General features: G+C 44.9%; 1 protein-coding gene across 1 annotated transcript in view; it reads left to right on the forward strand.

The window, feature by feature from the left end:
• Nucleotides 1-594: 594 nt before the first annotated feature.
• The window catches only part of LOC124711739 (CB1 cannabinoid receptor-interacting protein 1-like), a 1,345,746-nt gene continuing 1,331,463 nt past the window's right edge, over nucleotides 595-14,877 (forward strand). Inside the window, exon 1 of the mRNA XM_047241950.1 lies at nucleotides 595-693. The gene's annotated coding sequence lies outside the window, so the exon portion shown is untranslated. The remainder of the gene's footprint in view (nucleotides 694-14,877) is intronic.

Below are 14,877 nucleotides of genomic sequence, written 5' to 3' on the forward strand. Positions count from 1 at the left end.
CGATTAGCATTCAACAATTCGCGTTTATTTGACTCAGTTCGTACAGCCCCGTCTGCGGGAAAGTTTTTCATTTCTAGATGCGACGGGGATTCCCTTGGCAGACACATCACGTACGCTATGCACGCATTCAAAAATCAACTTATGATTCGATCAGAAATCAACTTAGACTGTGTTTAAAAACGTTGAAAAACCAACAGGGGTGCGTTTAAAAATCATACGAACAATCGATATACTAACGTGTGCTGGATGCTAGGCTCTTTGTGAAACAAGTATTTTTTTTTCTTCAAGAGTATGAATTTGGCGCCCCCTGAAATTGCTGCCCGGGGCAGATATCATAGCGCCCCCCCCCCCCCCCCCTCCCAATCCCTCTCCTAGATCGGAGCCTGGTGCTGTATGTAGACGGCAACGCAATGAGGACTCGCAGCATTCACGTGCGGCGCCGCCGGGCCCCGGACGCTGGTATGCGACGTTCGAGGAATCGAAAGAGTCGGCGATAGGTCGATAGCGGATGCGGCGCGCCGCTACGAAGCGTGTGCGGCCGCGGTCCCAGCCGGCGCGGCGCTGCGCTTGCTGGCCAGTCGCGGACTTGTTGCCGGTGCGCGAGGGTTGGCTACCCGAGACCCGACAGCAGGCAGCCGTTCCACAGTGCAGCCCGAGACAGCGCCGGCACCGCGGCACTTCTTCGGCGCCCAGGTACCGTACTCCGCGCTTGTGAGGCACACAGGTGCCGACAGTAGCAGCGCTCAACACAGGGGGGTACTGTTCTCTTTACCGTTGACAGTTAACCCCAACTCCTCCAGCAGAATCTCGGAGTCTACTCAGTGAACTTCACTGCGTCTTGTTCATTGACGACTTCAATGCTTAGAGCAGCTTTTCGCAAACTGTGTTTCGCGGGAAGTAAGTGTTCTGCGAATAACTATTAATAACATGACTTTTTTTAACACTTTGGCAATACTGATTCTTTTTTAAAAATGTTATGGTTTTTGTGTTATCTGTTATTATTTAAAATTGAAGTAACCAGTTAATAATAGAAGTTTTTGTGATTTTTTAAAACTTTGTTGAACTTCAACATAAACGAGGTGTTGCATCAAAGTACCACGATTCTAAGTTTGGGAAGCCCTTGGTTGGAGCAAGTTACCGACTCTGGAGCACATTTTCCATGCAAGCCTAGGTGTAGACGTCGAAGGAATTCTAAGACTTGCTGCTAACATTAAAACGCCCACGCAATGCCAAGCTAGTTTCACCCTTTCACAATATTTATGAACGTTATCGTTTAAGTAATGGTTTTTTAAGCAGTTGGACTATTGGTTTCGTTTCCGGAACATTTTATTTTATACAGTAGATGGTCTAAATTAGAATTTCAACACGGGCTGTTTAGCCTTTGCAATTTTTTTGTCATCACGGTCACCAGTCCAAATCCGACATGTCATTTTGAAATAAGTGTTACTGATTTTAAAAGTCAGACCTTCAATAGGTAACATGGAACGTACTACCATTTATCTCAGTTATGGTCTCAGTTGAGGACAAATTAGCTGTATGTTGCGATCGACACTTCTATGCAGGTTATCCCAGCAGTAATAGTACATATTAGATTTCATCTTGCTACCATGAAACAAATCTTCTGCAAGGTCTTTGCCTTACACATTTTCAGAGGTGATTGAATGGACCAAACCAAGAAATAAATGTCCAGTAAACATGGACTCTAAAATGCCTAACTTATTTCCTATGGATACTTGCTCAGTACAAAAGATGTTTCACTGTAGTGAAAATGAACAAGCTCTTAAGGTAGGGATTTGAGACCATGTTTAGGGGAATTCTTCTCTTGTATCGTCCATACTACCTCCTCCCAAGATATGGAAAGCAAAGAGGCTGCAGTAGAAGAAATTTGTTTTATAGTAGCAAAGAATAAATGCTCATTGGTCTTAAGGTATACATTTTAGAGCCTTTTCCTGCTAGACTTTTTTTGCTTCGAATTATCGTTCCTGTTATGTAACTGAATATGGACCATTCCCCCTGGAACACTCTGTGTATTTCTCTAGAATGAGAGACTAGCAAAACCTCTCCCTCAACTGTTAGCCAACTGAACTGTCTACTTTTGAAATAATGTCTCTGACCTCTCTTAAGAGATCTATTTGGGCCTTATCAGTACAATCACATGGCAACACTTGTTTGGAATACTCTTGAACCAAAACTTCATCCCATAAAGTTCAACCTTTGTATCTATTACTTATTTAAGACTCGCTTCAAACGGGAATAGAATGTGACTATAATTATTTTTTCAACAAGTAAATTTTTGGTTCAGATTGTGGAATTTAACAGATGCAATACTTAATAAATTTTACTTTATTACTTGTATTACTTACTAAACTTTCAGCACGTGAGTTATTATTCAAAATTACTGACACTCAGATAACTTTTCATATTACAAATGTAATACTAGCACATGTCACGTGACTGAGGCTAATAACGGTACTCGAACACACGAATATTACATTGCACAAATAAGTTAGATCACAGCAATCGCAATCGAGGTACTGATTATGCATTTTTACAAATCTAAAGAAACGGTTCATTGCCTGGAGGTTACGAAGCGTTGAGCTGCCGCGGTGATGCCGTTGACTTGTATTGAGCAAGCTTGGTTCAGCAAAGAAAGTGCTCTAATTTGATTCTTTCTTCCATATTAAAACACCATAGAACACTGTACAAACATTCCTCGCTGCATATGCGTGCTCCGACGCTTATGTCGTGTCACATTGCAGCTAGTTTAGCCTCGCTTTCACGCCAAGGTGCTGACAGTCTAAAGGCTAGCGACTAACTGCTCGATTTTCCTCTCTTGGTGCGATCACTACTCGCCCTTCTGTGCACGGAGGGGATTCCTTCCTGCTTTTCCTCCCCTAATAACACGTTTCTACCTATCGACCCTCATACATGAATGAATATATGGTATACTGCGAATCACCTACAACTTGGGCTGCAAATATTTCGATAGTTGAAGGCGTCATTGAAACGCAGATTTCACCGATTCATATCTTAGGTAGGGGCCCGCCTATGCAGCCTCACAGTGTTAAGAGTTCCAAATGTGTATTTATTTAAATTAGGTACATATATTTCAGTGCAACAGTACCTATTGACAGTACCATAGTCGAAATAGACTAAATCGAACGTCCATTAAGTTTGTTGGAGGAGTTTAGTGCAAGTAGCTTACGAGCTACCGTGTTTCAAAATTGTAAACATCGACAGTTGTTTGTTCCATGTCGTAGCACAAACGAATGTGAAGTTAACATCGGTTCTTATGTGCAGCTCTTCACAGATGTCAATAAGTCTCTCGAATTGTCGCGTTGTTAAACGGGGCATTGCCTAGGGCAAATGAAAGAAAGGTGAATGCAGTACCTCGGTGAGGTTTGACACGTAAAGAACCAATCAACACTCAAAGCCTTTGCTCAAAATGACCACCACCAACGTCGATACAAGCTTGCAGTCTGCCATGCAACGACTTTTGCACACGTTCTAGCATTCAGCGCAAATTGCAGCGCAGGCAGCAGCAGTATGCTGTTTCATATGACCTGTAATTGTTTGAAGAGGCTGATGATTGGGATATCTTTCGGCGTGCACGCTGCACCGACGAACGGCTTACTTCCTACATTCACCATATACCACAAGCATGTACGCTTTTTCGCAACGGGAAAATGTCATCATCCACGCACGTCTTACTACGTCCACTATCGCCCAATAAGTGACAGGACCGTCGCAATGCAATCGCAGTTCACACACAGCACAATGTAAATAAATATAACAATTTCGCCTAGCATCTAGGCAGAAGGATGGAACAAACAGCTGTCGGTACTTATAATGATCACAGTACGAAGACTCATTAACTACTTGCACTAACTTCCTGCAGCAAACACCATTGATATTCTCATTTACGCTACTTTTAGGATTTCACTCTCAGCAAGCATTGTACCATTTAAAGTTTTGTAACTGTTGTAAAAAACTGCACTTTCGTCAACATCTGAAAATCTACGTATTCTCTGCAAATACGTTCCCTTGCCTACAGTCCAGTCGTGTGGAAACTGCTGACCAATAGTGCCTCCCATGTCCGAAATATTTGCGGAGCAGGTCTTAGCTGATTCAATCTGTATGCAATAATAAGACAGCAATAGTTCATTAATGGTGCAAATTCTTGGCGTTACAACATCCTAACAAACTGGTAGAGTGGATAAGACTTTGTACTAGACATGCTAAAGAAACTTGAAAAGGAGTATTCGGGAGGGGTGGCGACGTGCATGTCGCTAAGCCGTGTTCTACAAAGTTAGGGGATTGGTACTGGAGTTAGCGTGTGTCGCAGTTCTGCTGTTCCATGTACTCCCCCTTGCCATTTCCAGACGGTAAAGATGAAACTCTGTACCGCATTATCTTCCAGTGCCGAGAGGTCCAAATAGAAGCGGTTTTGCTGTGCATCTAGTAGCGAGGGTTTGTTCGACCCTGTTTTGCGTATCGCGCCAGCATCCTCCGGTATTAAACCTAACAAGCATAACTGGCGGAACACTTCAGCTACTTCGTGCATCATATCTTCTCACATTTCTCTTCCTGCAAAAAATGTTACCATCACTAACTTATTTATTTCATTCATGAATTACACTACTTTACGTACGTAACGCACGATAGTTTCTAACAGTGAGTTTTGGAAACAGTGGCGGGGCAGGTAAGCTGTCTTTGTTTTAATGGCATCCAGTTTACATACCAAGCAGCCAGGACCACATTACATTCGTAGTACACAGATGATTAGAAAAAAATGTTAGTAAATGTAAAGTGCAAAGTAAGACTAATTATGCGTTTAGATTACAGTCTCTTGAAGAGTTGACATTTTGCCATTTTATTATAACTTTCTGTTTGTTTGGTAAATACGTCGCTATCTTCGGTATTCGGCCTTGTGAACTGTTTTAAATAGATTACTTTTACGGTGTTTCCTGGTGCTACGGCGCTTGTGCATCGTAACAATGTGAAATTCGTTAGCGTTATACGTCTCTGTGCCAACAAATTTACGTTTTTCTGACATCAAGGGTGAACTCTAACTGCACCGATAAAATTTCGATGGTGGTCCAGTGATACTTCTTGAGAATTTCCCGGCGAGAACCCGTCGTCAGCGGTGGATCTGTATTGCACTCAAAATATCTGCAAAACGCTCAAACGTGGACGCTATGCAGTGTCTCCTTTGCGATCTGAAAGCCTGTCACTCCTTTTGCGACTGAGCTTCAGATTTTATATTAATTATAAACCTGGTGTCAGCCCTGAAATGCACGCCAGACACTGAACATGGCCCATTAATAACGAAATCGGAGTACTAATATGAAGTTCCGAGGATGGCAAAGCTTTTACAATGAGCAATGAAGTAAAGTGTTGTTACTCGGAAGTAAGAATGTCGAAATTTGAATTAGAAAACTGATTACAAAGACAGCGGTATAGTGACTCAGACTGTAACACATTACGCCATATAGGCTCAGTTTCTATAGGACAAAGGAGTTTGTAATTTGTGGCTTACACAGCCTAATAACTTGAAGTACTAGGAGCTAGTGTGGTGGAAGAAATGTTTCTATTATGTCTCTGCCGCCGCATGGCTCCTAGTACTGCATTTACGTTGCTTTACTCGAAGTGCTGTGAAGGTCTTACGAAATAAAACGGCAAGTGCTGTTTATTAATACACGCATCAACAAAAGTATTGCATCAACCCGATATGTCGTGCAAATGTACTGCTGTTGTCTGTCCCGTACCGATTGGATGGCCACCCCTGCCGTTGTTTGTAATCTTACAGTTACAACGAGCGCTATGTAGGGTAGAACGCTGCACTAGAATGGACTGCAGATTTCCAATTGAAAATAAAGCACCATAGGTGGTGAGTTCCTATGGGACCGAACTGCTGAGGTCATCGGTCCCTAGGCTTACACACTACTTAATCTAACTTTAACTTACGCTAAGGACAACACACATACCCAGGCCCGAGGGAGGTCTAGAACCTGTGAGGGAGGGAGCCGCGCGAACCGTAGCGAGGCCCCACAGCATAATCTGACTAAAGACGGTCGCGACGTTTCGCGCAGAAGTTATGAACCAGGAAAGTTCTTCGACATGTGCACCAGAGTCAAAGTGATGCGGTGCAGGGATTGAAGCGGTTCAATTTGACAGGTAGTGTCAGCTTGCCGACCCTATTAAAGTGCACACAATGATCGGCATCTTTGACTTTTGAGTAAAAAAAAAAGTTGTCTGCTTCAGAACTGAATTTAGTGTTGGAAGAGCTACAGGACGGAAAGTGACGCTTATAACTGTTAGGAAACTGTTGCTCGATTAGTCTCCATTCCCGACGACCGTGGCAAGAACCATGTAGTATATGGACTCAGTTACAGATGAGCAAGAAAACACACAGAATGAACACCCCAGGATTGGTGCCGTGTGTTGTTTACGGACGAAATCCGGATGTGTTCGTACCCTGATAATCGCAGACAACATGTTTGGGGGAAACCTAGTAATATCGAGAGCCTCCAACAGTGTGGCCCACATGCGCAACAAGGTGGTGGTGGAGTGATGTTTAGCGATGGCGCTACATGAGAGCCACTGTGCCCCTCTTATACTAGACGGGGGCACACTCATTGCCCTGCAGGACAGGAACGAGATTCGGCAACCAACAGTGGGATCGTACTGCCACTACTTTGGTGATAATTTCATCTTAATGGATGATAACTCGCGCTCTCATCGTGCTTCTCTCTTTCACATAATCCTTCAGAATTTCAGGATCTCCAAGATGGAGAGGTCTGCCTGTTCTCCGGGCGTGAACTCAATGAGCATGTGTCAGACCGATTGAAGCGAACTCTGGACGTCGACAACGACCACACATTCGTTGCGCGATTTACGCAAAATTGCCATGGTAGAGTAGGGGAATTTGGACCTTGACTGGCTTTATGATCTCATCGACGGTACGCAGTTAAGGGTTCAAACCTGGAACTGAGCAACAGAAGGTCCTACCACGTACTGACCTTGCTCTGGAGATCTGTCAGAACCCCTATAGGAACAGACGACTTTGTCGTTACACAAATATCTTCTTTTTATTTGCTCATACGGAAACATTGCAAGTGAATATACAGTGTTTATACACCGAAGAGCAAAGAAACTGCAAAACCTGTCTAATATCGTGTAGGGCCCCCGCGAGAACGGAGAAGTGCCTCATCACGAATGATGTGGACCCGAATAATGTCTGAAGTAGTGCTGGAGGGAACTGACACCATTAATCCTGCAGGGCTGTCCATAAATCCATAATAATACGACGGGTTGGAGATCTCTTTGCAACGGCATGTTGCAAGGCACCCCATATATGCTCAATAATCTTCATGTCTGAAGAGCTTGGTGGCCAGCGGAAATCAAAACTGAGAAGACTGTTCTTGGAGCCACTCTGTTGTAATTCTGGACGTGTTGGGTGTCGCATTGTCCTGCAGCAGTTGCCCAAGGCAGTCGCAATGCACAATCGACGTTAATGGATGCAGCTGATCAGACGTATCACACGTCAGAGTCGTATCTAGACGTATCAGCGGTCCCACATCACTCCAACTGCACACGCCCCACACCATTACAGGGCTTCCACCATCTTGAACAGTCCCCTGCTGACATGCAGGGTCCGTTGATTCACGAGGTTGTCTCCGTACCCGTACACGCCCATCCACTCGCTACAAATTGAAACTAGACTCGTCCGACCAGGCAACATATTTCCAGTCATCAGCAGGCCAATGGCAGTATTGACGGTCCCAGGGAGGCTTGAAGCTTTGTGTCGTGCAGTCATCAAGGGTACACGAGTGGGCCTTAGGCTCTGAAAGCCCATATCGATGATTCGTTGAATGGGGTGCACACTCACCCTTGTTGATGGCACAGAATTGAAATCTGCAGCAGTTTGCGGAAGGGTTGCACTTACGTCACGTTGAACGATTCTCTTCAGTCATCGTTGGTCCCGTTCTTGCAGGATCTTTTCTCGGCCGTAGCCATGTCGGAGACTTGATGTTTCTCCGGATTCCTGATAATCACGGTATACTCGTGAAATGGTCGTACGGGAAAATCCCCATTTCATCGCTTCCTCGGAGATGCTGTCTCATCGCTCGTTGGCCGACTACAACACCACGTTCAAACTCGCGTAAATCTTGATAACCTGCAATTGTAGCAACAGTAACCGATCTTCCTGCGTCAGACACTTGTTTTATGTAGGCGTTGCCGACCGCTGCGCCGTATTCTGCCTATTTACATATCTCTGTACTCGAATACGCATTCCTTTACCAGTTTCTTTGGCGCTTCAATGTTGTTACATTTTTGCTATTTCAGAGACCCCAAAGAAAACGGAATGATCGTAGAAATGGTTCAAATGGCTCTGAGCACTATGGGACTTAACATCTGAGGTCATCAGTCCCCTATGACTTAGAACTACTTAAACCTAACTAACCTAAGGGCATCACACACGTCCATACCCGAGGCAGGATTCGAACCTGCGACCGTAGCGGTCGCGCGGTTCCAGGCTGAAGCGCCTAGAACCGCTTGGCCACACCGGCCGGCGATCGTAGAAAGATGGAACTTAGTAAAAAGATTTGTAAGGACATGCGGAAGAGAAATGAGAATAAATCATTGTCGGAAACATTTTAATTTCCACATGAGGCGGTGACGTTTATCAATTATGTACCTTGTTTACGTTTCACATTACAAACTTTGCTCAGTGTGATGACCATCTGCATCCACGACAGCCCGAAGCCGCTCTAGGGATTGCTCTGCTGCTGCCCAAAATATTTCAGATGGACCGTGGAATATTCAGCTGTCCTGACGCAGATCGTCCACTGCTTCAAGATCGCACAATACGTGCAGCATTCTCAGCCAAGGTAGCAGAACTTCAAGAGTTTGAGACGGAACAGGCTGTCGGACTCTGTCAGGAGCAATTCCCAAATCTTTCTACTAAGTTCCATCTATCTACGATCGCCGGCCGGTGTGGCCGAGCGGTTTCAACTTCCGAATCACGTTCTTCAACACTGGCACTGTAAGAGGACCTCTCCGTATTGCTTTAAGGCAGGCGCGGACAACCTTTGCTGACCCGCGGCCCTGTTTCGGATACATAATTAAGCCAGAAACTAAGTCAAAACTAAAGCGTCCGTGACTGTTTATGGGGTAACGCATCGAGATGAATGAAACTCCTTGCCCGAGACACTACGCCAACATATTATTCATCTAAACATGTTTCTGAGAAAACGTTCAGTTTATGTTCACCCACAGTTTCTTCCGCGGGCCTGACTGAAACCATTCGCGGGCCGTTTTGCCCACAGCTGCTTTAATGTGTCGATACTCGCGAAGATCAACAGCGCTATTGCTGCTGTTTTGATAAAACATCTTTACGAGTAAAGCTCTGCTCACCTTTTCCGGGCCCATGTTAACTGTCTACAACTGTAATGTACAGTGCGTGTTTGTGTTTGAACCCTACGTCGCCGTAAGGAAGGGCGGAAGGAACATCGTGTTTAACGTCCCATCGACATCGTCATTAGAAATGGAGCACAAGCTCGGATCGTGTCAACCCGTGCCATTCCAATGGAACCATTTCGAAAAGAAACCATTTTGACATTTGCCTGGAGCGATTTAGGAAATCACGGAAGATTTAAATGTGGATGGCCGGACGTGTGATTGAACCGTTGTCCTCCGGAATGCGAGTCCATTGTTCTAACCACTGCACCACCTCGCTCGGTTACGTCGTCGTACCAGTAGCGGCGTCTAATGCCAAGTCATGACACCAATTTTAGTAAAAACGCAAGTCCCGCAGAGCACAGTTTCAACATCCAACCTATGAAGTTGGGAACACATACATTTAACAGTTCTCCGTTAACACTGGCTCAAGTTTAATTATAACCAACCTGTAAACACATACCTGACAGGCAGTGTATTTCCTTTACCAAGAATTTCCAAATAAAGTGATGATAGCAAACGTTTATTGATGTGCGTATATCGTAGCCCCTGTTCAGACTGTAACATAGTTAAATGGAGCATGTTTTATGAAGCAAATCTTAGGTATTCATATATGGTGGTAGAGACCCGTGGTGAAATTCTTGACAAAGGGAGTGGTGAAAGACAGTGAACTCAAGAAAACCAGACTATGGTAAACAACGCTTGAAAAATCAATACACATGTGGCTACCTTATGTGAACATATGAAAGTGTCGGAGCAGCGCGGGATTAGCCGAGCGGTCTCAGGCGCTGCACTCATGGGCTGTGCGGCTGGTCCCGGCAGAGGTTGGAGTCCTCCCTCGGGCATGTGTGTGTGTGTGTGTGTGTGTGTGTGTGTGTGTGTGTGTGTGTGTGTGTGTGTGTCCGTGTGTCCTTATGATAATTTAGGTTAAGTAGTGTGTAAGCTTAGGGACTGATGACCTTAAGAAACTTATTTGATGTGATGTTGCAAGTGAGAAAACTGTTTATAACTCACTTGAATTTGCGGATTGTTAATTCGGAAACAGAAACCAACCATCACGTATTGTGTTGAGATCAAAGCCGACAGCAAATAAATAACGTTACAACGTCAAGTTGCAGCGCAGAAAGCAACGCGAAAACGACACAGTTCTATAATCCCAAAGCACACATGAATCTCAACATCATGAATACAACCAGCAGGCTTAGGGCATGCAACAATCTCTCCATAGTGCTGAAAACTCAGTCGAATGCGCCCCTCTCGAATGCACAAGACAAGACGCGTCTACATCACGTATGTTCGATGTGCTGCCTGGAATCACAGCACTTTGTGCTGGAACAATACGAGGAGTAACAACTGCAACTTTCGCTGTACTGCTCTGATTAGCAGGCACTGGTCAAAACTTCCGTGGATATCTCTGAGAAATACCCACAGATTTCTTTTGCAAGACAGTCAGCTAGCGCCGGATCGTCCTTGTGTTGACAAGTGACTAACGTGTGGCGCGCAAATGTGTGCCTATGAAATACGCCCGCGTTAGGGCTTCCGTCTTTCAAAACAATCTTGTGCCATTCAATCACGGTGCTTGTTATTGACAACAGTAATGCCTGCCTCAAACTTCGCACTCCAGCTTACATTCAGCACAGTTCGTTTTTATCCGGATTTTTTTTTTTTTCCGGCAGTGTTAATTGTTCGTGATACACAGCAGCATGGATTGGTTTCGGACTAAGTGTTGGCTGATAAGCACCTACTGTGTGGGTTCACCGAATGCAATGAAGGGGTGGCCCAATGGCGATAAGCCGAACTGTTCCCAGAGGGACAGCAACCGCATCACAGTAATACTTCTTTTTTAAGGCTGTTGAATTTTGCGTCGTATATTTCGACGAATGCTTATTAGAAGCTTTGTCACTACGGGTAAGTGTTTAAAAACCAAAGCTAACTCAGCAATGAGCCACCGAAAATAGTTCCTGGAACCGGAAATGCGCATAAAATATTCTTGTAAAACCTCCGAAATGTTCAAATAACTTCCGGGAATTCAGCCAGGTAACACTTTCAGCGACCGCCGACATTTCGGTGGGAGAACACCCCGCCAGTCTGCCTTGAAAATGGCGGGGTGTTCTCCCGCCGAAATATCGGCGGTCTCTGAAAGTGTTACCTGGCTGAATTCTCGGGACCGCTACGGTCGCAGGTTCGAATCCTGCCTCGGGCATGGATGTGTGTGAGGTCCTTAGGTTAGTTAGGTTTAATTAGTTCTAAGTTCTAGGGGACTCATGACCAAAGAAGTTAAGTCCCATAGTGCTCAGAGCCATTTGAACCATTTTTTTTAGAACGAACCCGCAGAACTGCAAATCAATAACCTTAACATCGGTTTGCTGCTGAATTCTTGTACATATTTTCACTTCGATTGCAATCTACATCTACATCTACATACATGCTCCGCAACCCACCATACGGTGCGTGGCGGAGGTTGCCTCGCAATAAAGTTCCTTGAGGCAGAGAAGCTAATGTCCGTAATCAGCATGGTTTTAGAAAGTATCACTAGTTCGAAATTCGTCGTGTGCGTTTGTCACATGATTTACTGCCGCCTATGGATGAAGTGAACCAGCAGCTTCCACAATTCCAGATTTCCGAAAATCGATTGACACGGTGACCCTCCGCTGACCGTTGACGAAGGTACGAGCGTATGGAATAGATTCCCATGCATTCAGGTGGCTCGAAGACTACTTAACAAGTAAAACCCATTATGTCGTTCTCGGCGCCAAGTGTTCATCAGAGACTAGAGTATCGTCAGGAGTGCCCCAGGGAACTGTGATAAAACCATTGTTACTTTCTGTATACATAAACGATCTGGTGGACCCGCCAGGGTAGCCGAGAGCGCTAATACGCTGCTTCCTGGACTCGGGTAGGCGCGCCGGCCCCAGAGCGAATCCGATTAATGGCGAGGGACGGTATGCTAGCCAGCATGAATGTGGTTTTCAGGCGGCTTTCCACATCGCACTACGTAAATACTGAGCTGGTCCCCACGTTCCGCCTCAGTTACTCAACTCGCAGACATTTGGAAACGTTCGCACTATTTCATGGCTTACACTAGATGCAGACAGCTGGGGTATACTAATTCCAACCTGGGGACTTTAGGGTGGCGACAGGAAGAGCCTCTGGCCACCCTCTGACACTAACACTGCAAAATCCATAGTACTAAGGCAGACGCCGCGTAGAAATGGGATAAAGGCCCAATGGAAATGATGATAAATGTTCTAGTGGACAGAGTGGACAGCAATCTGCGGTTATTTGCTGATGATGCTGAGGAGTACAGGAAAGTGTCGAAGTTAAGTGACTGTAGGAGGATACAAGATGACTTAGACAAAATTTCTCGTTCGTGTGATGAATGGCAGCTGTCTCTAACTTAGGGAAAATGTAAGTTATTGCGGATGAGTAGGAAAGACCAGTAATGTTCGGATACAGCATTAGTGGTGTCCTGCTCGACCTAGTCACGTTGTAAATACCTGAGTGTAACGTTGCAAAGCAGTTGCTATGGAATTGGTATGTGACGATCGTGGCAGTGAAGCCGAATCGTCTACGTCTGTTACTGGGAGAATTTTAGGAAACTATGGTTCATCTTCAAAGAAGAGCGCATATAGGACAGTAGTGACATCGATTCTTGAGTATTTTTCTAGCATGTGGGACTCGGACCAGGTCGGATTAAAGGAAGACATCGAAGAACTTCAGAGACGGGCTGCTAGATTCGTTACTGGCAGGTTCGAACGGCACACGAGAATTACAGACGTGCTTCAGGAATTCAAATGGAAATCCCTAGAGGGACGCCTAGGAACGCTATTGAGAAAATTTAGAGAACTGGCATTGGAAGCTGACTGCAGCACGATTCTACTGCCGCCATCATACATTTCGCGTAAGGACTACGAAGCTAAGACACGAGGAACTGGGTCCATACAGAGGCATATAGATAGTCGCTTTTGCTTGCCCTGTTTGCGAAAGGAAAAGGAAAGGAAGTGACTGCTAGCGGTACATTGTACCTTTCGTCACGCACCGTACGGTGGCTTGCGGAGTATGCACGTAGATGTAGTGACATGCTCTTAAAAGCGAAATCACCTATCACCCTGAACACTATGAAACAAGAAACTAATGCAATCGGAAGAACCGCGAACTTATTCTGTTACATTTTATGATTCGCCGGAGGAAGCAAGATCAGGGTAGACGTCGCTTCGATGACCAAATCGTTTGAGACAGAGTGAATGTCCTGAGCAAGGATAGTAAAGAAAATCGTTGGTAGCATTTCGGAAAAACCATCCCAGCTTTTTCATTGAGCGATGTAGGGAAACCACGGATGCCTAAATCTGAATGGCCGCTCGGGGACTTGAACCACTGTCCTTCCGAATGCGAATTCACTGTGTCAACAACTGCGTGCCAGGACGCTGCTTCCTGGATTCGGGAAGACGCACCTGGCGAATTAATTATGAGGGCTAGTTCAGGAAAGTAGACTGCGAATGTTTATTTTACATGCAACTTTAAAGGCCATGTCTACGAGCAGCAATCGCTCCTGGCTATCTAATGATGGATGCATTCCGAAACGCCTCATAGGAGCAATAAAGCCATTACTTGCCTGATATTTGAATTCTACCGTTGCGAGCCAGTCAGCTTCAATAGAGAACTACTGATTATTGTAATAACGGTCGCCTGCCTCCTCCACGACTTTGTTGTAACTATATAATTGAAACGAAAAAGTACTCGGAAAACTTAGAAACTCTGGTGCCGATATCTTGCCAGCAACAATGTCGATAACAAACAAACTTGGTCGAGATGATCAATTCACGGAGTGGATGAACTGTTTAAACACACTATTTAGTTTGGACGGAACCCTCAGTGCGTGAGTTCTACTTGTAAGGGGCCAAATTTTTAGATATTGACTACACTGAAACAGTTAGTCAATAATTGCGAATCACCATCTGAATCACAAAGCATAATCCACTTAATTGGAACAAAGGAAAAAGATCATCCAAGGCGGAGAAAATAAGAAAGTTTGTTTAGGTGGTACCTCGAAGTTTGTAAATATTTAGATCACCAGGATGTTTTTCAGCTTGCGTAGAAACACCATGTTAAACCACTGGCCATTAAAATTGCTGCACCAAGAAGAAAAGCAGATGATAAACGGGTATTCATTGGACAAATATATTATACTAGAATTGACATGTGATTACATTTTCACGAAATTTGCGTGCATAGATCCTGAGAAATCAGTACCCAGAACAACTATCTCTGGCCGTAATAACGGCCTTGATACGCCTGGGCATTGAGTCAAACAGAGCTTGGATGGCGTGTACAGGTACAGCTGCCCATGCAGTTTCAACACCATACCGCAGTTCATCAAGAGTAGTGACCAGCGTATTGTGACGAGCTAGTTGCTCG

The sequence above is a fragment of the Schistocerca piceifrons genome, chromosome 8, assembly GCF_021461385.2.
Source record: "Schistocerca piceifrons isolate TAMUIC-IGC-003096 chromosome 8, iqSchPice1.1, whole genome shotgun sequence".
In the NCBI taxonomy this organism is placed as follows: domain Eukaryota; kingdom Metazoa; phylum Arthropoda; class Insecta; order Orthoptera; family Acrididae; genus Schistocerca; species Schistocerca piceifrons.